The sequence below is a fragment of the Lissotriton helveticus genome, chromosome 5_1 (assembly GCF_964261635.1).
Source record: "Lissotriton helveticus chromosome 5_1, aLisHel1.1, whole genome shotgun sequence".
Taxonomy (NCBI): domain Eukaryota; kingdom Metazoa; phylum Chordata; class Amphibia; order Caudata; family Salamandridae; genus Lissotriton; species Lissotriton helveticus.
The window spans coordinates 347,854,001-347,876,148 of record NC_136065.1 but is presented as its reverse complement, the minus strand read 5'-3'; positions in this window follow the sequence as shown (position 1 = coordinate 347,876,148).

The window sequence follows — 22,148 nt, the reverse complement described above, 5'->3', positions numbered from 1 at the left end:
TAGAACGCCCAGTGCAGGCGCGGAATCCGCGCCGCACAGGCGCGTCGGGCGGGCCATGACGGAACCGCTCCGTCATCAGCACAGCGCCACCGCAGCTGATGACGGAGCGGTTCCGTCAACAGCGTGCAACGGGTTAAACAACATTTATATTTACAAGTCGTTATTAAATCGTTATAACAATACACATTTCCCGTTATCTGTTTGTCAAGAGTTCCTAATTCACTTCTTTTCTAAACTTTATAGATTAAGTTCACCCTCTCAAAAATAAAATATGGGCCTAAACCGTAATTCTCTCTGCAATGTACCAGTAACTGTACAGTTGATAGGTCTTGAGTGCCATCTAGAGTTTAGTTTGTGAATTACCCGAGACACACGCTCCTACCCAATAAAGTTGCATCACTGCTGATAATTAGGCCAATTAACGAATTATAATTGCTCGTATGTTTTGTTTTGTGAAGCAACGATTGTATTCACCTGGCTAAACGGATTTCAACCCGGCACTCCCCTGCAAATGGGTATTTGCTTTGCCAACAGTAAAGAAGTAGTTCACATATTTAAAAACCTGTTCAACTCGCACACATAAACCTTTTTCCCTATTATAAAGAGCATTTGCTGGAGATTAAACGAATCAAGGGGGTACATTGCAAAGTACACGTCCAATGATCTGAGCTAATCTTGCTAACTTTCTCTGAATCAAGAAAAAAAAATATTCACTGCAATGTTTAGATCTCCTAATTATCTGTTTAGAAAATGCGGACAGTCTGTTGGCTACATCAGTGGTTGGTAACCTTTTGACATCTGTTGACCCCACCATGAATGACTACTGGACACAGGTGAATGCCACCAGCTAAGCAATTTCTATTATTTGACCCTCAAAACAATGCACAAAATTATGGAAACAAATATACATCAAACACATATGTACATCACGAAAGATTTTGTTTTAAACACAGACAAAAGCTATACAACAATCGAATTTTACATTTTGAATGGGAAGGTTGGAGGTTTTCAAAGTCTCTACTTATTTCTAAAAAGACAAAGGGATATGATAGTCTCTACCAACTAAAATTTATTTTTCGTAGTCGAAATTTTAAAAAAAAGTCTGATTCACTAGACCAGGTCTTTTCTAGATTTTGAAGTGGAGAATGGCACTTCTGTAGCATAGAGTATGCAGGCTCCCAGACTCCCCTTAGCCAATCACAATGCTGCTGGCATGCTTGCAATAGCATTACCAGCATGGCAGCAGCATCGGGATTGGTCTGAATGGCCTGGTCTGCCACTCACAGTGCCTGAGACTGTCCTCCACCCAGCTGTGCAACACAGCCGGATGGAGAAATGCTAAGTGCGCATGATGGTTTGGTAGTCCTAAGACGGCCGGCGTAACTGTCATGAGGACTTATGGTGCCTATCACTCCACCCCCCCCTCCTTGTTGTACTTGCCTATCAGGATAGCCCAGCCCCGCCCCACCCCGCCCTGACTCCGTACTGACAAATGAAATGATAATAACATTGTGTTATCATTTTGTTTTTCCTTTTTGCACTGCTCAGAGAGCTGTGAGGCGACAGTCCTCTGCCTTAACAGAGAAGTTGCTGCTGTTTGCACAGTAAGTTGGTAGGAATTTAGAGCTAAACCTCATTGCATTAATCGGTGCAAACCCCAATAATTAAAAGAAAGTGGCCAAAATGGGCTTAGAACAGCACAAATAGTCCTAGGATTCCAGGCAAAGCCCTATCAAATACAGCCATACAAAGAAGCATCGCCTAGCTTTGCCTGGTATATTAACACCAGCTTAAAGCCGATGCACACAATGGACATAAGGAATCATATGATATTTCTATTTGTAATAAGTGTAATTGTCTAAAGCAAATCACAGATTATTCGATTTACCCTTGATTGCTTTTCTGCATTCAAGACAGTAACTCAAGTGCCTTGAGTACAAAACTCAGCAGGATTCCATTCGCTCTACCTGTGCTCCATGACAAAATGTTACATATTCTTTACATTAATGAAAAATACCATTATTTGTGCTAAGTGCAAATTTGCCTGCTCATGCAGTCCACTATGGGAGCTTAGGATGCAATACTGTATTGACCGGCACATGGTAAATATGCCTCTCGATCTCACCCACAAAGAGACCTTGGTCTAGCAAATGCCCCCATGCAATGGGGACAAGGTTTATTTGAGTACATAATAATTTTACTTTTTGACTCATAAAAATCTATAAACTCTATTGTGAGACAGTACAAAGCCAATAATCATGCTGCTGGAACTCAGCTTCAGAAACTGAAAAAAGTTAGTACCAGCACATCTAAACAACAACAAATACGACAACAACAAATTACAAGGTAAAAATAAAATGCAAACTAAGATAAAATAATTCCAACACACATACACATCACTGAGTGACAGTTGGCAGTGTTTTGTTATAGTACAGCCACACTTTCCATTGAAAAGGTTTTTTTTATTTGCCTATAACTTTGGTTTCCCTGGGTGGATCTGCACCAAATATGGCACTCTCTGTCAGGTTTGAACTAACCTTGAGTGGACGAGCCTACAGAATCAATGTTCTCTTCTATCTCTCACCATACCCACCAATGTCTACAGACACTTAAGGCCTGATTTGGAATGTGCAATACGTTAGCTCTTTTCTTCAAGTGAAAAATGTTAACATTCAACTCAGCCTTGCAGTCTCTGCGCAGGGACGTAGCTGCCTCTCCCTTCCTCCTGGGGAATGACTGGAGAGGTGGGGTGCTCCCTCTCTTTTTAATCCCATCTCTCTAGGGGAGTCAATAACAGCCATCCAAAGTCTCAAATCATGCTCACCTTCTGATCCCTGCTCCACCAGTGTGTTAATCATGTCAGCAGAGGTGATTAATCCGTGGGTAAACAGGCTGCTTTATTAGTGGTTGGAAGCAGGCAAAGATTCTTCCATTGTTGAAGAAACTTTTGCCCAACTTTAATCTGCTGAGTAATTACTGGCCTTGGCTAGAGTGCCTAGAGTGAGGAGGACAAGGACATTATTTTTCCTTTTAGGACCCTCCACAAGGAACACTCTACCTCCCCATCTGAGTTTGAAATGTACGGAACTTGCTGTCAGGAAAAAGCTTAAAACCTGGCTATTCATTCAGTAATTTACTACGTGTTGCTCAACAAGCACCTGGACATTCCCAGGAGCATCTCTGTGCTCTATAAATCTGTCTTTATCATCATCATCATTATCTTCATTTAGATCTTGGCGAAAGGGTTTCTCCATCACAACGGTGACAGATATCCCGTCCACCGAAATATAAGTGCCATAGGATATAACGGGATTTATTTTTCGTTATAAGGGAGAGCCATCACTGTTGTGACAGACGAACCAGTCCGCCCTGATCTAAATCGGGCCATTAATCATGAGACCAGTGGTCTAATGACCTACAGACTATGTTCATTAACATTTATAAACATGTGAAATGTCATCTTGAGAGTTTGTCATTTTCCATCACAGGAACTCTTTGCAGAACATACAATACCAGTTCAAACAATTGTGTAAGAACATAGCTCAGACTTTGTTTTCAAATCGAAGACTTTGTCAGGATACTTTTCAGGATGCTTCTCTGTAAACCAAAATGCTCATAATCCAATCCTTTACGAATTAGTGATTTAGATGCTTGAAAACCAACATCCAGGTAGTGCGAATCAGCAGACCAACATTGTAGTATAAGTGCCTAGCAAGGATGCCAACCACCACAGGGAAAGTTATACTTTGGGATCCAAGATGGCCGCCATCTCTCTAGACATACAAGAGTCCATAGGCCATGGGGAAACATAGCTCACTGTTGGTGGTCTGCCGTGCATTGCATTTAAAACATGCGCCCAGCTTACATCAAGGTAGTGCCCACACTTTGTAATGAGTGCCAACCTTTCCTTCACTGAATGTCATGCGGCCTGGAAGATCCACAAAGCACTACTTCCTTGCACTCAAACCATACTTGATGGTAAATAGCACCTCCAACCCCACTTCCTGACGATCACTTAGCGTATGCAGCTGAGGGCTGGCATACACTTTTTTGAAGTTCCATGCAGAAGGAAAAAGTGAAGGAGGAATCATAAAAGATATTAGCTTTCCTGGGAAATATTTCTCCCATCTACTTCAAGAACCATATTTACATCTAAACCTGGCATGCAAGTAACATTTTCACTCAGGAAGCAAGCATTTTGTCTGTATTTGTTGAAATCAATTCAGCATTTGTTGAGATACTAGCCTTTTGATAATGCGTAGGGAGGGTTTGAAAGGATTAACAACTTAGTATACCTTGGCCGCTGAGTCTTTGAAACTGTCCATTAACCTGGGTTTGAGGATGTTTGGGGACCCAAATTCTAATAACAAAAGTGATTGAACAAGGGAGCTCTTCCTCTCGTTGTCCACTTTGGGTCTGTGGACCCAAACCGGATTGGCTGGCCACAATATAGAACAATGTGTTATAACTGACTTCACAGTACAGGTGGCTCAGTCCCAGTGTCCTGCAAAAGGAAAAAAAGCATCTAAATGGTATGAGATGTACGTTCATAGATCACCTGACATAGGTGGAGAGGGGCCAAAGGGACCCCCGGGGGGACAGTTTTTTTTTGTTAAACAGATTTTGTTGGGGTTTTGCGGACTAAAAATGCCTAATTGGACCCGCTAACTGCCCTCTAGGACAGTTCAATGAAACAAAATGGCAATTTGGGTCCTAAAGCTGCCCATAAACTGAGTTTGCGGACTGTTCAAGACTCAAATTTTGAAAATATTTCTAAAATAATCCATGGGCCATGCCCTGTACACCTGGGTACTCACCGGCAAATGTCCTTTTTAAGGCTGTGAACCTGGTTCCAGGGTCTGTGAACCCAAACAAATTAGAAAGTATGTAAAAATAATCTACAGGGGTCTGAGAGAGCTAATACAGGGGTTGGGTACAGGGTGTACCCTATGCATGGACGAATGTGCTGCAAAGTTTTGTCTCCTCTGAGAGTTAAACACAGGGCCCAGTCTGGAGCACACATCATTAGCGTGTGGCCAAAGGCCATGAACTCTGGCTGTTTGCCATCCACTGAGTTTAAGCAGAGTGCCTTCCTTCCCTGATGTGCTTGTCATAGGCCAGGAGAAGTAAGCTCTGGCCTCCTGGAGAGGTCGGATGCAGCGCCTTGTTGAAGCTAAAACATTGCAGCCAATTCTTGCTGCACACAGCCAAAAGATTGTGCTTCAGGTTTGATCAACTGTGAGGGGTTGGATCCATGGCTTGGCTAAAGGCCATGACCTGCAGTCAATCCCCACTGCACAAAACCCTTAACACTGCACAATTAAAGGTTAGTTATGGTTCAGCAAAGAAAATTTGAAAAAGGGGGAGGTCCCAAAACGTGTTTTGCCTATGTTAATTTCTATAGAAAACTTCAGACACATCTGTCCAATCACTTTTTTTGTGTTTGATTTAAGGCCCTAAGAGGCCAATTGTGTGCCCAGACATGGGTCCAGTGCTTATTATGGGAACCAAGTTGCAACTGACTGAAGATGCCCAACTAGGCTTAAAGTGGTCTTGGGTTTCCTGTGCTCCAGTGTTTAGAGGTCCTAGCTTTACAGTTTGGGATGGACTGTTCTTTTTGGATCAGGGCCAGAGTCTGATTTGCATATGACTGTGTCTAATATAAGGCCTTGTAGTGGGCAAGGGAACAATTTGTTGGAAAGCTACGCCCAAATGATTGCCAGTAGTGAGACTATTTGCAAGCATTCCTCCTATCCCTTTTTTGTATGTTTTGGGCAGAAAGGTGTCACGTGCTTTACTTGCATAGCTTTTTATTGTACTGGGGTCTGGGGCATGCTCTGGAGCAGAGAAGAGCAGCAGGCTCAATGTCTTCATGAAGAGCATGAATCCATTTAGTTGTAGTGCTCTTTAGTTGTTTTACTTTTACTCATCACTTTTGCTGTCGCTGAGATGGGTATGCCAATATGAAGCAAGAGGCAATGTGATGCATGAAATGTGCATCTGTTCGGCTATCCACATATTGAGCTTGTTGGGGGTAATCAGCCTGATTTACAAAGATTTTGCCATGATTTACTCATGCAATACTCCTGGCTTACTATTGAATTTCAGGACCAAGCCAGGAGTAAGCCAGGAATAGCTGTGTATCAGCTCGTTCTGAGTTCCACTCATGTATCAGTAAACACAAGCACTACTCACTGAATGTTCAGATTTGTCATCGATCTGTGTCATCTGCTTACTTTGAATTGGGTCAATTAAATGTGGGCACCTTGAAAACTGCAGACATTGAAGTGAGTGTTTATTCCAGGATTGCTCTACCAGTTTTGTGCTTTAGAGTAATTTTGAGGTAGTATTTCCACTCTGCCTATTATGCTATGTTATATTATGTTATGTTATTTTAAGTCATTTTCATATAAACAAGGGAACCCAAGAAGTACCTTTGGACCATGGGTGATCAACTATTAAAGACAACAGAGGTCCTCAGGAAATTTTAAATGAAACAGAAACAATGAAATTACGGACCACAATCGGTACTATAATAAAATTTCCAAACCCAGCCGGGTGAGGAAATGTTTAATTAAAGATCAAAAGGAATTTGGTTGACCTGGAGAGGGTCAGATATAAACATTTAGATAGGGCACAATCCTGTACCTATCGTTTGATCCGAACAGCGGAACGTCGCTGCAGGAGATGCGGAGAGAGACCACCATCAACCACCATCAACCCACTATTCTGAGGTTCTTTGCTTGGGTTGCCCATCAGGGTATAGGTCTGATGTCTGCAATCCATGAGGTGAAGTTTCATAGCCAGATGTCTTCCCAAAGAGTACTACTTCTGTTTTTTCTGTGTTGAGTTTTAAGTAGTTAGTCTTCATCCATCTGGCAACTTCATACATGCAGGTGGTGAAGTTGGTCCAGGTGCTTGGTGTTTAATCGGAGAGGAAGAGGTATGAGCTGGGTGCCATTGGAATATGAGATGAAGTAGAAATCATGGGATCATATGATGATTGTGAAAGGGGCCATGTAGGTGTTGGAAAGTGTGGGGAGATGGGATGATATTGGGGTAAATCACAGATGAGGATGTCAGCGGCCAAGGTATAGGAAACTAGACTGACTGATTGTGGGAGCACGGGTCCTTCTATTCTAGCTTTGTGAAAACATTGAATGAGGATGGAGTGGGAGACTGTTGAAGGAGGCAGATGGGTCAAGAAGGATAAGGGCTGCAGTGTTTCCTATGTCCATGATCAGTCTGATTATGTCTGTAGCAGAGAAGAGGGCGGTCTTGGTATTGTGGTTAGGCTTGAATCTGCTTTGAGTGATGTGAAGGAGGTGGTTGTCATGGAGATAGGCTGATAGTCATTTGTTGATGATTTTCTCCAAGACTTTTGTAGGGTAGGGTAGCATAGAGATCGAGCTGTGGTTGACCAGTGTCTGGATACCCTCGCGGGTGAATAGCCACGCTTTATAAATCCGAGTTGATTGATTGATTAATTGATTGAATGACCCTTTGGGTCTCCTGAGGGTTTATTAAGGAGGGGAAGTATTGTGGTGTCCTTCTAGGTGTCCAGGAAGGTGGCTGTGTGAAGTTAGTCATTCAGTAATGGGGTTAGGGCGGGGCTGATGGGGTCAGTCCTTCAACAAAGACGTAGTGTGGGATGGGGTTCGACTGGACTCCTCAGTGTATTGAGAGCATGGTTGTTGCGGTTTCCTGTGTGATGGATGAAGTAGTCATGGTGGGTTTCTATGAGTTGATTATAATGGACCGGAGGTCTTTGAGGGTCGATGGGTCCAGGTGGTAGTTGGGGTCACCAAGGAGGATGAAGGAGCTGGAGTCAAGTACCAGGGGACCACAAAGTCTCTGATTGTGCTACCCAAGATGGCACGTGGTCCGAGAAGACGGTAGATGAGAGTTCTGCTAAGGGTGTACTTGTCGGTGATGCAAAGGTGAGGTGTTCTGTACTGTTGCTTATGTTTGCAGAGGTGGTGAAGCAGGAGATGTTCTCTATACAAATGATAGAGAGACCTCCACCGGGTTTGCTTGATCCTGTCTTGCACTCTTGTCTCTGGGGAGGATCGCCGTGTCGGTGTCAGATTCCAGACTTCGGTGTCATGTCTGGTGAGGGGGATGGCTGTTGAGGAGGAGGAAGTACATCACAATTATAGAGTGGAGAACACTCCATTTCATCCATGTAATCAATATCATCAGTATTGGCAGTAGAATGCGTGCATTCCGGAAACGCGGTCTGGCCTCCATCCATTGTGCGACAAAGCCTTTCATCAGTGCTTCCGGTATGGGAGCGAAATTACGTTCCCTAACCCATTGTTGAGGAGGAGGAGGCAGGACAAGGAGGGGTGGTGTTGGATGTGGGGGAGGTATAAAGTGCACAGTCGTGTGTGCCACTTGTGGCAAGTGGGTGGGAGTTGGGCAGTCGAAGAGAAATGGCAAGTGGTGCAGGAAAGCAACCCCTCAATGTCTGCCAGCGAGGCCTTGAAGCGACGCTGGGAGATGCGTCTGGGGTTAGGGCGTGGAGGGCTGCGATGAGTAGCGACAGGTGTGCCCACTAGGGGGTAGAAGAACAGGGTTCCTGACATTGGGGATGGGTGAGCATGGACGGGGCAGACGGTGTTGCCTTTGGCACACTTTTGGACTGCCAGTGGCATGTTCATGTTGCCACCACCATTAAGTAGGAGCAGAAAGGTGGAGGAGTTGCGCAGCCGTGGACAGGTCTGGGCTAGAAATAGGAAACAGGAGGGAGTGCAGCATGAAAGAAGAGGCAAGAAAGGGTGCTGTGGAGGGGAAAGGACGCAAAGAGAAAGGAAGGAGGAAAGTCAGCTACAAGAGACAAAAGCTGGTACAGCAGAGGCAAAAGGAGAAAGAGAGTAAAACTCAGGCAAAGAGCAGCAGAAGCACCTAAAAGAAGGCAAAAGATCAAAGTGGCAAAAGAGACCAGGAATGAGTGAGAGAGCGGAGCGTCAAAATAGGCAGACAAGAAAATTAGGTGCAAAGAAAGATTGAGAGAGCAAGAGTCAGAATGGCAAACAGCCAACTGTGAGAGCGAAACCTAAAAGTGGCAAAGAAAAGGAGCAAAAGAAAAAGTGAGCGAGTAAGGATCGAAGTGACAAACACAGAAGTACAAGAAGCGAGTGGAGAAGCAATATGATTGTGATAAAAGAGGTCAAAGAGCAAGAAAGCGTAGAAAGTGAAGATCAAGGCGCGGTGCCTCAGGGGCGGTTCTAGGCTCATGGCGGTCCTGGGCAGGGAGCGTAGGTAGGGGGCCCCAGAAGAGGGTGTCCAGGTGGTGTGGAGCCCCCCGGGGCTCAGGAGGGGGGCAGGGTGTTTGGAAGTGGAACAGAGCCGGAGGCCACCAAATCCCTGCCACTGGGGCTGCCATGCAAATATGTATCCATCCTCACAGAATTATTATATTAAGGGTATATATTGGCGTGGCGGCCCCTGGGGTTTGGCGGCCATGTGCAAGTGCACAGCTTGCACATGCCTAAGGCCGGCCCTGGGTGCCTCATAAAAGCACCAGAGCTGGGTCTGAAAGGGCTCGGCAAGATTGGTGGACCCAGCACTGGTAGATGGCGTAGGCGCAGGCAGGACCAAGCAGATACTATCTGGTCATTCACTTGTGACCTCTGAAGGTTTGTCCCTTCTGCATCAGTAGTGACAGATAGTTACCCTATAGAAATATGGGCATGCTTGTGAGTTGTTTGAAGTTATCCTGGGTACATGTCTGAAGTTATCCTGGGTACATGTCTCATATTCCCTCTTAACAATACTCCTCAGCATGCTCTTCCGAGTGTCACAGACTTCTAGCATTCTTTTTCCAGCCCTTTATATAATTTATGTTTTTCCAGCAATACAATCCTGTCGGATATGTCTTTTGTGAGAAGTTGGCCTGGTATATGATGTTCACTATTTTAGTGAGCACCTTGCACCAGTCCAAACAACCCTTATGGTGATGGTTGTAAGTCAACCTTATAGACCAGCTATCCTAGTGGTAGCGTGGACAGAACAGTCTTAGGCTAAAAGACTCTTGAGGGAGTGTAAAGCCAGCTGTTTTACCATATGTAACCCCTTGAATACCAAATGAAAGGACACCACACAGGATATATATAAAATACATATGTATTTATTTACTAACACACTCCTCTGAACTCTTTATGAGGTCAGAGGCATAAGCACATAACGATTTACTCTTAGAAACACTTTAAATAGCCCAATTTACAGTTAGGCCCTAGGGGCCCGTAAAACCATATACTAACTAAGTGGTATAAGAACCACGACTCGGGAAAAGAAAAGGCCTAGGGTCTAGAGGATCGCTGGGGCTACACTATCTGACCTTTAGGTTAGGAGTGGGAGGCCCACAGGCGGCGCGTGCAGTGTCAGTACACTCACGCGAGAGTCAATAGAAAGTCAATTGGAACTTAAAAGGTAAGTAATCGAAGATTTAGGACACTTCCGGTCTAACTAGGAATGTACAACTAACAAAACTGGACACTAGGATAGTCAATCCCTACAGGAGCACCGAAGTACTCGCGTTACCTCACCCACGGGCTGCGAGTGCCTAGGTGTCAAAGTGTGTCGGGTTTTCTCGTTGATTCCTATGGAGCCTCGGAAGAAGATGCTGCAGGCGACCAGGAGGAAGATGCCCGGGTGGATCCAAGGGTGGATCGAAGATGAAGGAGACCTGAAAGCAGAGGGGACAGAGTCTAGGTCACTAGCCAGTGACCGGGTGGAACCAGGAAGGAACCAGATGTCATCGAGGAGCAATCAGGTGCAGTTGTGAAGCTTGTCGTTGCAGCCACGCGGACCAGGAGGCGTCGAGGACAACCAGGTGTTGGAGAGGAGCTGTCCCACGAAGGTTCTCGCAGATGGAGGGGTCGACTTCAAGATCGGAGCCAACAAGCCTAAGCAAAGGCAACCCACGCAGGATACACAAGGAGCTTCTGGTGCAGACAAGAGGGTCTGAGGTACTTCACCTTTTCAGGGAAGCAAGTGCCAGTCTGGAGCAACCAGACCAGCGATGGATTTTCAAAGGATCATCGTCACAGGGCTACTAGCCAACTGGCCAACATCCGGGACAACACGTCGAGCAGAATACAAGCAGAAGGGCCCCATGCAGATCTCGTGGAGTGTGGAAGGCTGGTCTTCGGTGCAGGTGGAGCTCGGTGTCGGGGTGTCTCAGTCCCCAGTGCACAGCTTCGAGGATGCCTCAGGAGCTGCGCTGTTAGCAAGTTGAAGACTTTCCAATTTGCCGGGTTCCACGGGTTCCGACGCCTTCCACGGGGCTCAGCTGTGTTGGAGTCGTGCAGTGGGGTCAGAGAGGTCCGGGAGTTGAGGTCTTGTCAGGCTCTGTGCTCGGGTTCCGGCGGGAACGGGGACAAAGCAAGCCGACGAGTTGCTGGATGGTGCCTGGTTGCCCAGGGTGGTCCCTCCTTGGCCACAAGGGAGATTCTTTAGTCTTCAGCTCAGGTGAATGTCGAAGGGTCCAGAGTTTCGTTTCAAGTTGATTTCAGGATTAATCTAAAGTCTCCTGGGTCAGCTCCTACCTTTATACAACTAAAGGGGGCTGGTTTACTCACTAGGTCCCTCCTATGGGTGGGACCAGGAAGGGGGTGGTTACACCCCCTTTCCTTTGTCCAGTTTCGCGCCAGAGATGGGGCTGGAGTGCCCCTGCAACCGGTTTGAACTGGGGTATGCATGAAGCACCTAGTGTGCCTCAGGCAGTGTCTCAATCTATTCAGCCCTCCCTGTCCCAATACACAAAGTCCTGTCTTGGGTGGTGCTCGCACCTCTCCAGGCAGGAAACCTATTGTCCAAACCTCCGTGACTGGAAGGACTCCCAGCAGCAGGAGGTCAGACTTGTGTCTGTGGCAGCAGCATCCATTTTGTGACGCTGGGGCTCTGGTTAACTTTAACCGGGATAGTCAGCACTAACATGTCTTCTCCCTCCAGAAGGGTGGAATGCTACCCCCGTCGCCAGAATTGGCGAGGGGGTAGTATTCCAAAGTGTATGACACTTTACACGACATGTTTAGATAAAGCCAAACCAAAGTTAGCATTCAACCACGAGGATTATAATGCACTTAAGAGTATATGGTATGGCGATATCATAGAACAGCTATAAGACACGGTTCCGAAAGCTGCAGACAGGCTCAGCTCATGCTAGTGCACCATCTCACACATAACCAAGCACTCTGCCTCCAGGATTGTTAAGGCCTGCCATAGGAGTGACTTATAGGTTACTGTGTGTCTATATATAAGGGTAGATATAGGAATACTATACCTAAGCAAGGGGTGATTACACGACCTTGCCCCAGCTGAGTGATCAGCCAGTGTGTCAATTTAGGTGGCCAGCCAGGGGTGGCATAATACATGCTGCAGCCCCTGGTAGGCCTTGGATGTACCTATGCCCTGGGTACCTATAGTACACTGTACAGGGGCTCACAAGGTGACCCAATTCCCAATTGGAGATTACCTAAGGTATGTGGAGTCCATTTTACAGAGAGAGTAGATAGCCTGGGGTCCTGATTAGCAGGATCCCAGGCCAACTAAGTCGAAAACCAGCTAAACACAAGGCAAAAAAATCTGGGGTAACCATAGTCAGGTATCCACCTTCCTACATCTTCTTCCTGATATAGCTGCTTTTTCTTGCTCACCCATGCACTAGGTAACTATTTTAGCTTCTTTCTTGATGGACTGTCGACTCAGAAGTTGAAGAAGCATTTGCTGTTGGCATACTACGTAAATGATTTTGAGTTTAAAGACCTTGTGGTTTATGACATGCCTATGGCTTAAGGTATTAATTTCATTGAAGGCGGGTGTTCTGCACATACCCAGTGGCAAATTACCTGTTTACTCAAATGCTGTGCCCTGGAATAGAGGTATTAGGGTAGCTGGTCATTGCCCACTTTGGCTTTTAGAAGATACTGATGGAGCAATATTGGATATGTATTGTGGTCTCCCGCTTTATCATTTTATTTTTCTCCATAGGGCTGATTCCAGGGGGCGGGCCATATTGATGACGGACATACGCGGAGTGGTGGCACTGCTGGTAAGTGCACATGTGGATTTGGCTGGCCGTCTAAGGATGGCCAAACCGACATGCCCACTGAGATGTCTCCAACCTGAGTTGCGTTGCCGGCTTCGAGACAGCAGGCACAAATCCACGGCACTCAGGCCAATCCTGGTGCTTCTCTCATGCTGCCAGCAGCATGAGAGCAACGTCTGGATTGGACCTAGGGGTGTCTGGGAGCCTCAGCCTGTGCTGCAGTGGAGCCAGAAGAGCAGAAGAGAAGCGATGCGGCAGGCAGCAGGTACATTGTGTGTTGGTATTGTCGTTATCCCTGACACCCTCCAGCCCAAGCTGCTCACCACTTGTCTCTGACCCCATCCGCTACTACTTAGATGATCTCTTCTCCAAACAATACCAATGTATTTTGGGCAATAGCGGGGACAGGTTATTTGTCTGCTGATTGATTGTGTGCACAATCAGTGGTTTCTGGTTGTCTTAGTGTCCACAGTCCCTGTTTGGCTATCATTCCTTCACTCAAACCCCTTCCAATAATAATACATGGTTGCTACAGGTAGCCCTACCATTTGGTTGGCATCACCTGGGGTGGCAGTGATCAAGGACTGTCTCACCATTTTGGATCCGGCCCGGGGAGAAGGTCCTCCAGATCACACCTAGGGGTCCCTTGCCAGGATCTGCAGAGGACTGACAACTACTTGATGCTTATTTCCTTGGATCCAGAGCTTGCTATTAGGATTCAGAGGTCCATTTTTGGATCAGATTATAAGTACATTTTTGGATTGCAGAAGACAGCAGCCAGACTATACATCCCACCTACCCATGGGCTCCCTATGACCTCAGAGCAATCTGGTTCATCTTCGGCACAACACTATCTACATTTTTCAGTGGTAACCAGCAGCTCAAAAGATGTTGCCTTGTTTTGTTTGCCTTACTATAGCATGTGGCTCGCCTGGCATGCCAGGAACCTGGTGTATTTGATGTTTTTGAAAATACCCAGTCGTTCAAGAGATATTACTTCTAGTAGCTAGTGGTCACCACTAATTTGAAGTGAGACTAATCAAGAGCTTCTGGTACCCCTGATGGACTGAAAGATTGTGACTGTAACCAGTAAAAAGTAGGATACATGACTCTGAATTTAAAGTCCTTATATTGGTTCGTTTGACTGTGATTTATTTGAAAATACCCAAAAAAGGAACCCTGCATAATCAAAGGTATAGCACCTGATTGCGCAATCAGACTCTACTCCATCTTAATATGGAATGACTTTCTCTAGCAGCACACTGGATAGTCATGGATGGGGCTGAATTATCATAGGGTTACTGCAGTCCATTAAATCCTAGGAGAGGATTCCACCAAAATAAACCTTCAATGAGACTTCAAACTTTTCGATGAATCATGGAAAGGCTCCAAATGCGGGACTGGGACTTTCTGAGAGGTGGCTCCGGGATGACACCAACCCCGCTCTTTCCTTGGCTATCCCTGAAAACTATGCTATAGTTTGTGCTAATAGGTCCAATGGGAAACTGGGTGGTGGAGTTGCTATTATCTATAAATCAAGATAGGAGTTAGCAGCCTCTATCTTTGATCAGGTTGATTCCATCGAGGGCTTATCTTTTTGTATTAAACTCTCGGTGTCCTCCTCTTGCTCTGGTTTGTTGCTTTATAGGCCCCCTAACTCTAGCCTTAGCCAAGTTCCCATCCTGGCGGATTATATTTCCCAGGCTAGCATACGCTACTCTAATTTTTTTATGCTGGGGGACCTGAATCTGCATGTGGATGATTCTTCTTGCTCTCATAGCTCCAATTTTATTTCCACATTACCCGGGTGCAATTTGACACTACAGGTATCTCAGCCAACTCACAAAGCTGGTCATATATTGGACTTGATTTGTACTAATCTTCCTGAGATCATTGTTCATTCTCCGATACCAGTAGCATGGTCAGATCACTTTTTAGTCTCTTTTTTACTTAAGCTAACTGGCACTGGCAGAGTCAGCACCATTCCCAAAGAGTCCAGTAGAAATGGAGGAGAGCTTCTCCAGATCAACTTACACAATATCTAAAGGACTCTACGCCCACCCTCTCTAGCAATCTTGATGACAGTATCCTAAATCTGAATAAGTGGGTTGTTGATGCGCTTGATTCTCTTGCCCCTTTGAAAGCAAAAAAGTCACTCAGAGCTCTCCCCTCGGCACCATGGTATTCGGAGGAGCTTAGAACAAAGAAATCGGAATGCAAAAAATTAGAGCGCTCCTGGAGACTTACCTACTCTGCAGCTAGTAAGGTAAGCTATCGTGCGGCTCTTAAAGAATACCGCAAACTCCTTATTGGATACAATAGAGACTTCCTTTCCGTTTGAATTAATAATGCTAAAAATTCCTCTAGGGAAATCTTTAAATATTGTAAAATCTTTCACTGACCCTTCAGCACTTATCCTCACCCATCCTCCCTCTCAGAAGTTATGTAATCAACTCTCTGACTTTTTCGAGGAAAAAATTGCGCTGATTTATGCCTCCTTCTGAAGGACTGGACTTTTATCAGTACCAGCGGTGCCAGGGAACAACACCTATAACCTTCATGGGATACCTGTTTCGGCGCACAAACTACAGAGACACGGGACACTTCCTTCGACGTCAAAGATTCAAGGTTTATTACTGCAGGGAACACAGAAGTCACGACAAGTACAACACGTGCAACTTGGGGAGACTGCTTCAAATTGGTTCTGTGGATCGCTCCTTTTATACAGATTTTCCCCATAGGACATCATGATACACAAAGTTTACAACCGGTTCCCATAATTATTCCTCAGAGGGGTCGCTTTGGTCACTTTGAAGCACATAAGGTCCGGAACATGAGTGCGGAAACATTTGGTGGTTCCCAACTGTAAAAACCCATCTTCCCAACATTAGCAAATTCCAACCGGCAGTAAAACAGATCGAAATAGGAACTAAAACAGGTGGAGAGGAAGATGGAAACAGTGGGCGAGTCGAAAAGGGTGTAAAAGGGGAGGTATCGGGAAACACGAGATACAGGCATCAAAGGGACGTGCCTAATGAGATGCACGGCTGAGACAATAAACTGGCACGGCAAGATGAGCCTCGAGCGGGGCCATCTGCCTTACAGTATCATCCCCCTCATCATAAAGAAACTTACAAAGAACATGCGTCTTCCGCAAATATCGTGGGAGTCCCAGGGTCACGAAGCGGACAGTGTCCGTTCGCTGGCTACTTGAGGGCAAGAGACAAAATGGATGCCGTATCTAGGATGGAACCCGTAGGTACAGGTGAATAACCCACATAACTAACGAACAGTTTAAGTTAGCACAGCGAAACTGCGCACACTTACTAAACTCGTCATTTACGGTTCTTAGATACCAGACTCGACCATATGAGTCGAAAACATCACCTAAAATTGTCACGGAACCTCAGACGCTCCTTTTGCCCTCATGTAGGCAAGCACTAGTCGGAATCATATTCGATATTCATCAGACCCTCGAGATGTTGTTGCAGCATAGCTCTGTCCAATCGAGACCCTTTGGTAACAGGTGGCTGTCTCATACACGTTGTAGCACAGAGGCCACATAAGGCAGGACCGCACTGTACACAAAGGCAACACGTGAACAGGAACACTACAACGACTCCAATGATCGTCAGAATTTTCCAACCCCAAGTCGACATCAGGCCCCAAAACCATCCAAGTAGCGTCCAATCCCCTACATCCACGTGTATGGATTCGGAAATTTTATGCAACCTCGAGATGGCTTGATAGACAGTCGGAGCGTTATCAGGAATAAAAATACAGCAGGCCGAATGGATCACCTTACAGACCCCACCTCGATCTGCTAAGATCACATCCAAAACCATACGGTTTTGTAACGTCATAAGTCTATCCGCCTGAAGTTCTGTGGTGATATTACCAAGGGCACTGGCAGTAATATTAGCTGTCGATTCTACCACTCGAGTCAACTGTCTCAGATTCCTACTATTAACCATAGGTCCCCAAAACGGGAGGAAACCCTTGAAAAAGTCTCCTGCCTCTTGACCGGCAGTATCCTCTTCGTTAATTACGCCTCTCACAACTCTAGTCTTGTGATAATCTGCGTCTACAGTGAACGTCGGAGGCAACAAGTTTGCGATAAAACATGAGCCCACAAAGTCAGAGGGCAACCATGCATATGCACGATCATGACAGATAAAGTAGGTACCCTTGGCAGCCAGGAACACAGGGGACGAGACCATTGGCAATATATAATTTTCAGTGCAAGCACTCTCTCCAAGTCGAGCTTTCGATCTACGGCCACGACCTATTAGACAAAAATTACCAATGTGGGGTACGACCCATATCGGAGGTGAATCTTTAAGCTGTTTTTCATTAGTGAACACACTATATTCGCCTCTACTTAAAATCCTATAGGCTTGTACCTCTTCTTCAGGGATAAGCGAAAGATCATAGATATCGCTATCTAAATCTTCTATTGCTATCGACAAAGATTTTTGGTACGAGGTAGGACCAGAGTAAGGGGAACGTGGTTCTCGAATGGGGTGGAAACCCAGTGCGCTTCGAAACATTGTTTGAAATGCTCGAGCAGACCCTTGGGAGCTATACGGTAACACTAGATATGGAATTCCCTTATCCGTAGTATGGGGCATCAACCCACATACCCAACAATTAGTAGTGTTAACCACTAACTGATGCTGATGAAGGAGTTGAATAAAGGAATTATTGCGGAATTCTGCACGTCTAGCCTGCTCGTGTTCAGGTAAGATGTGAAAAGAATGAGGAGAGTCAGTGGGGATGAGTTTAAGGTCAGGGGTAGGAGTAGGTATGATAGAAGACAAGAAGTGAAACATTGTGTAATACACTGCACCTACCAAAAATGCAGAAATAGTCATAAACAATACGAATATTTGAAATATGAAACATTTGGTACGACTGAGTTGCTGCAGCTTAAATCTTCTTGCTTGAGCTCTTTCCAAGTCCATCAGCTTCGAAAATGCCATTCCCTATGACCGTCCGCAACGTTTCTTGACGCACTTCGTTCTGTGTAGCAATAGTCAATTCCTAGGAGTTCCCAGGCATCGACGGTCTTTAACCTAGCGTCAAGACCTACTAACCAGGAGGAAGTACACGCGCGGCCCTACGGTCTTTATTTCATAAATATATATATATATATATATATACGCAAAAACAATGTCTCTCAGCTGTGGAAACAAAAAGGTGTAAAGAACGGAGCTCAATAAATATACAAAATAATTGTAATAACGTGAGTGTTTTACAGTGTTCAGGAAAAACGGGATAATGCACTTATCAAGGGACAGAACGGATTTTTTTATTAGTCTCTGGTGCTTGATCGCAGAAAATAACGAGTTTTCCCAGATCGTGTCTGTTCATTAAACAAAAGATCCATCGGAGGGACAACGCCCTGTTGATCAGTTGAGTGTTCTGGTCTTGAGTTTTCTGATGACAAGTGTTCAGTAATGCCTTTTGGCTGCACTGAGGATTCTCCGACAGGTTGTGCGTCGCTGAAAGGTACAAACGCTGGCAATCCTTCGGTTTCAGTTGATGCAATGCCTTTCCTTACCCACGAGTCTGCTGGCAACGGAATGGGGACTTTCTTGGTGTGGGTGGCGTGCACCCAATTTTTCTTTCCCTCGAGACGAACTGCAGTTCTCGTGGCAAGTAGGACTTGGTAGGGTCCAGTGAATCTAGGGTCCAAATTGTTCTTGCGTGAAAAGTTGCGCGTTACCACCCAATCTCCGGGCTGGAGTTGGTGGCCTGGACCCTCCGTCTGTGTTGGCAATGCTTTGTGAACCTGTTGGTGAATTAACCTCAGTTTAGCAGTCAAGTCATGAAGATAATCAATCAACATTGGATACTCAAGTTCACAAAAAACACCTGGTCTAGGGACCCCCCAAACATTGGCAGGACGACCGAACACTATTTCATAGGGACTGAGCCCTACTCGGGAGTGTACAGTTGCCCTTGTTGACAGTAATGCTAAGGGTAAAGCGTCAGGCCACGAAAGACCTGTCGTAGCCTGAATCTTTGCTAGTTTTAGTTTAAGGGTGCCATTGTACCCTTCCACCAATCCTGCTGATTGTGGATGGTTTGCACTATGAAATTTTTGAACAATCCCTAATCCGCGACACACACTCTTCATCACGCTCCCAACAAACTCACTTCCGTTGTCTGACCACACAACCCGAGGCATTCCGTAACGGGAAAAATATTCTTTGAGTAAAATTTTTGCCGTGGACAAAGCCGTATTATCCTTAAGGGGGTAGGCCTCAATCCATCGGGAGAATGCGCACACCACAACCAATACATACTTCAAGTTATTACATCTTTCCATGTGAATAAAGTCCAACTGGATAACTTCGAAAGGGTATGCAGGAGGAGCAAAATGGCCAGGTGGAGTGGGAGTGCCCTTACCAGGATTATGCATCAAACATACCATGCAATTCTTAACCAAACGTTCAGCACATTTCGTAATACCATCATTCTTCCACACAGGAAACAGCAATTTACAGATACCTTTCGCGCTAATATGTGCTAACCCGTGTGCCATAGTCACAACAGCCAGCACATACGCATCAGGCAACATCCATCTTTTCTGTTCCGACAAGTCAATCCAACAATCATTCGCATCCAACTTTCCCGTACTTTCTTTCCACTTCGTCTTTTCAGTCTCGGTAGCCTCATTCTGAATGGATTTCACACTCTCAATAGTGTTTTCACACATACTTGATTCTGTAGGCCACCTTACCGAACTCGTCACATACATTCGAGTGCTAAGGTTCCGAGCAGTCTCCTTAGCAGTCTCATCCGCAAACGCGTTACCACGACCAACATCATCCGTCACTTTACAATGCGCACTACACTTAACAATCGCCACTTGCTTAGGCAACGTAAGTGCATCCAGAAGATCATTCACAAGCTGGCCATGCTGAATCTTCTTACCATGTGACGTAAGGAATCCTCTCTCTCTCCACAGTCGTCCAAAACTATGTGCCACACCAAATGCATACTGGCTATCTGTAAACACATTCACTCGTTTATCTTTAGACAATACACATGCTCTCGTCAAGGCAATGAGCTCAGCAGCCTGAGCTGAATTTTGACTCAACCTTGCGCTCTCCACAATTGTTTTTAATGTAACTATAGCATACGCAGTTGTCACATCACCATTCGGTAATTTAAAACAAGAACCATCCACATACAGAGTACCATCAGGATCTATCAATGGAGTATCTTTTAGGTCAATGCGACCCTTGGTTTCTTCCTCAGTTCTGAGGTAACAGTCATGTACTGCTTCACTGCTTGATTCTGTGTCGATCGGCAGCAATGTTGCTGGACTCAACACATTACATCGTTTTATCCGTATATGACTGGCCAACAACGTCAACTCATACCCAGACAATCTTGCGCTCGTCAGATGTTGAGTTTTCGTTCGGTTTAATAGAGTGTCGACTGCATGCGGAACCATTACCGTGAGCATATTACCCATGACTAGACCTGCAGACTGTCGAATGGACGCCGCAGCTGCCGCTGTTGCCCTTAAGCAACTTGGCAAGGCTCTTGCTACTGGGTCTAAAGTCGAAGAAAAGTATGCACATGGGCGTTGCTTACCACCAAAAGATTGTGTCAAAACACTCAACGCGCAACCATCCCTCTCGTGAACGTATAGTGTAAACGGCTTACTGTAATCAGGAGTACCCAACACAGGAGCCGAACACAACGCATCACGCAATTCAGAAAAACTTTTCTGACATTCTTCAGACCAAGGTACTGGAGATGAAACATCCTTGCACGTAAGGGCTATCAATGGTTTTGCCAACAATGAAAAATTTGGAATCCATTGTCTGCAGTAAGACGTAATACCTAAAAAGGCACGAACATCTCTCTGGGTTTTCGGCACAGTCATTCGGGAAATCACTGCAATTCTCTCTGGGGTCAACCTTCTCCCTTCTTTTGACAATAAGTGACCTAAATAGGTAACTTCTTGGCAACAATACTGTAGCTTCGAAGGTGATACCTTGTGGTGCAAGTCATGTAAATAGTGCAATAATGATACTGTAGCCGTTTTGCAAATAGCTTCTGTATCAGCTGCCACTAAAAGATCGTCTACGTATTGAATCAAAGCTGCACCTTTAGGCAATATAAAGTCATCAAGCTGACTTTTAAGTGCTTGGCTGTAGATTGATGGACTCTCACAGTAACCCTGTGGAGCGCGTTTTAGCCTAAAACTGCGACCTCCTAATGAGAATCCGAACAGGTCTCTGCTTTCTTCTGCGATCGGAATACTAAAGAAAGCATTCTTTAAATCGATCACTGTGAACCAGGAGGCAGATGCCGGAATCATTGTTAGTAAAGCCGTAATGTCGGGAACCACAGGAAATTGCGGAACCACTATTTTGTTTACCTCTCTCAAATCTATAACAAAACGATACACAGGAGGTTTAGTTGGGTCAGTTCGTTTCAAAATTGGCAATACAGGGCTATTGCACACGTTTCCACGAGTTTCTTCAACAACACCCTTTCCAATGAGATCATGAATGATTCCTAACAGTGCTCGTTCGCCTTCAAGAGAAATACGATATTGAGGTAACCGCGGTAATCGCGCATTTGGTTTTAATTGGATCACATAGGGTGGAATGTCTAACAGACCCACATCATTGGGACCTGTGGCCCATAAGGACGCTGGGAGGGAATTCAATTCCGGTGGGAATTTATCAACCGATAAATACATGGGAGAGATCACTCTCCTCCCCAATGTAAGTTCCACTCCTTCAGGGGAACAATACAATGTTGCATATAATCGTTTCAACAAATCCAAGCCCAAAAGATTTTCACCACAGCCTGTAGATAGAATCAGTGGAGCCGTTAGCTCACGTGGTCCAATCATAAGAGGCAAAGGGTTAGAGACTGGGTTACTAACAGGGGCGCCAGAGAATCCAACGGAAACATTCGTTAAGCCAGACAAAGGTGCGCCAGGGAGTTTTGAATGCATGATGGAACTTTTCGTCGCACCAGTGTCTAACAGAAAAGGCTCAACTACACCCGATGTAGTCACTGCAACGTAAGGCCCACTCTGATCGACCGGAACTGACAC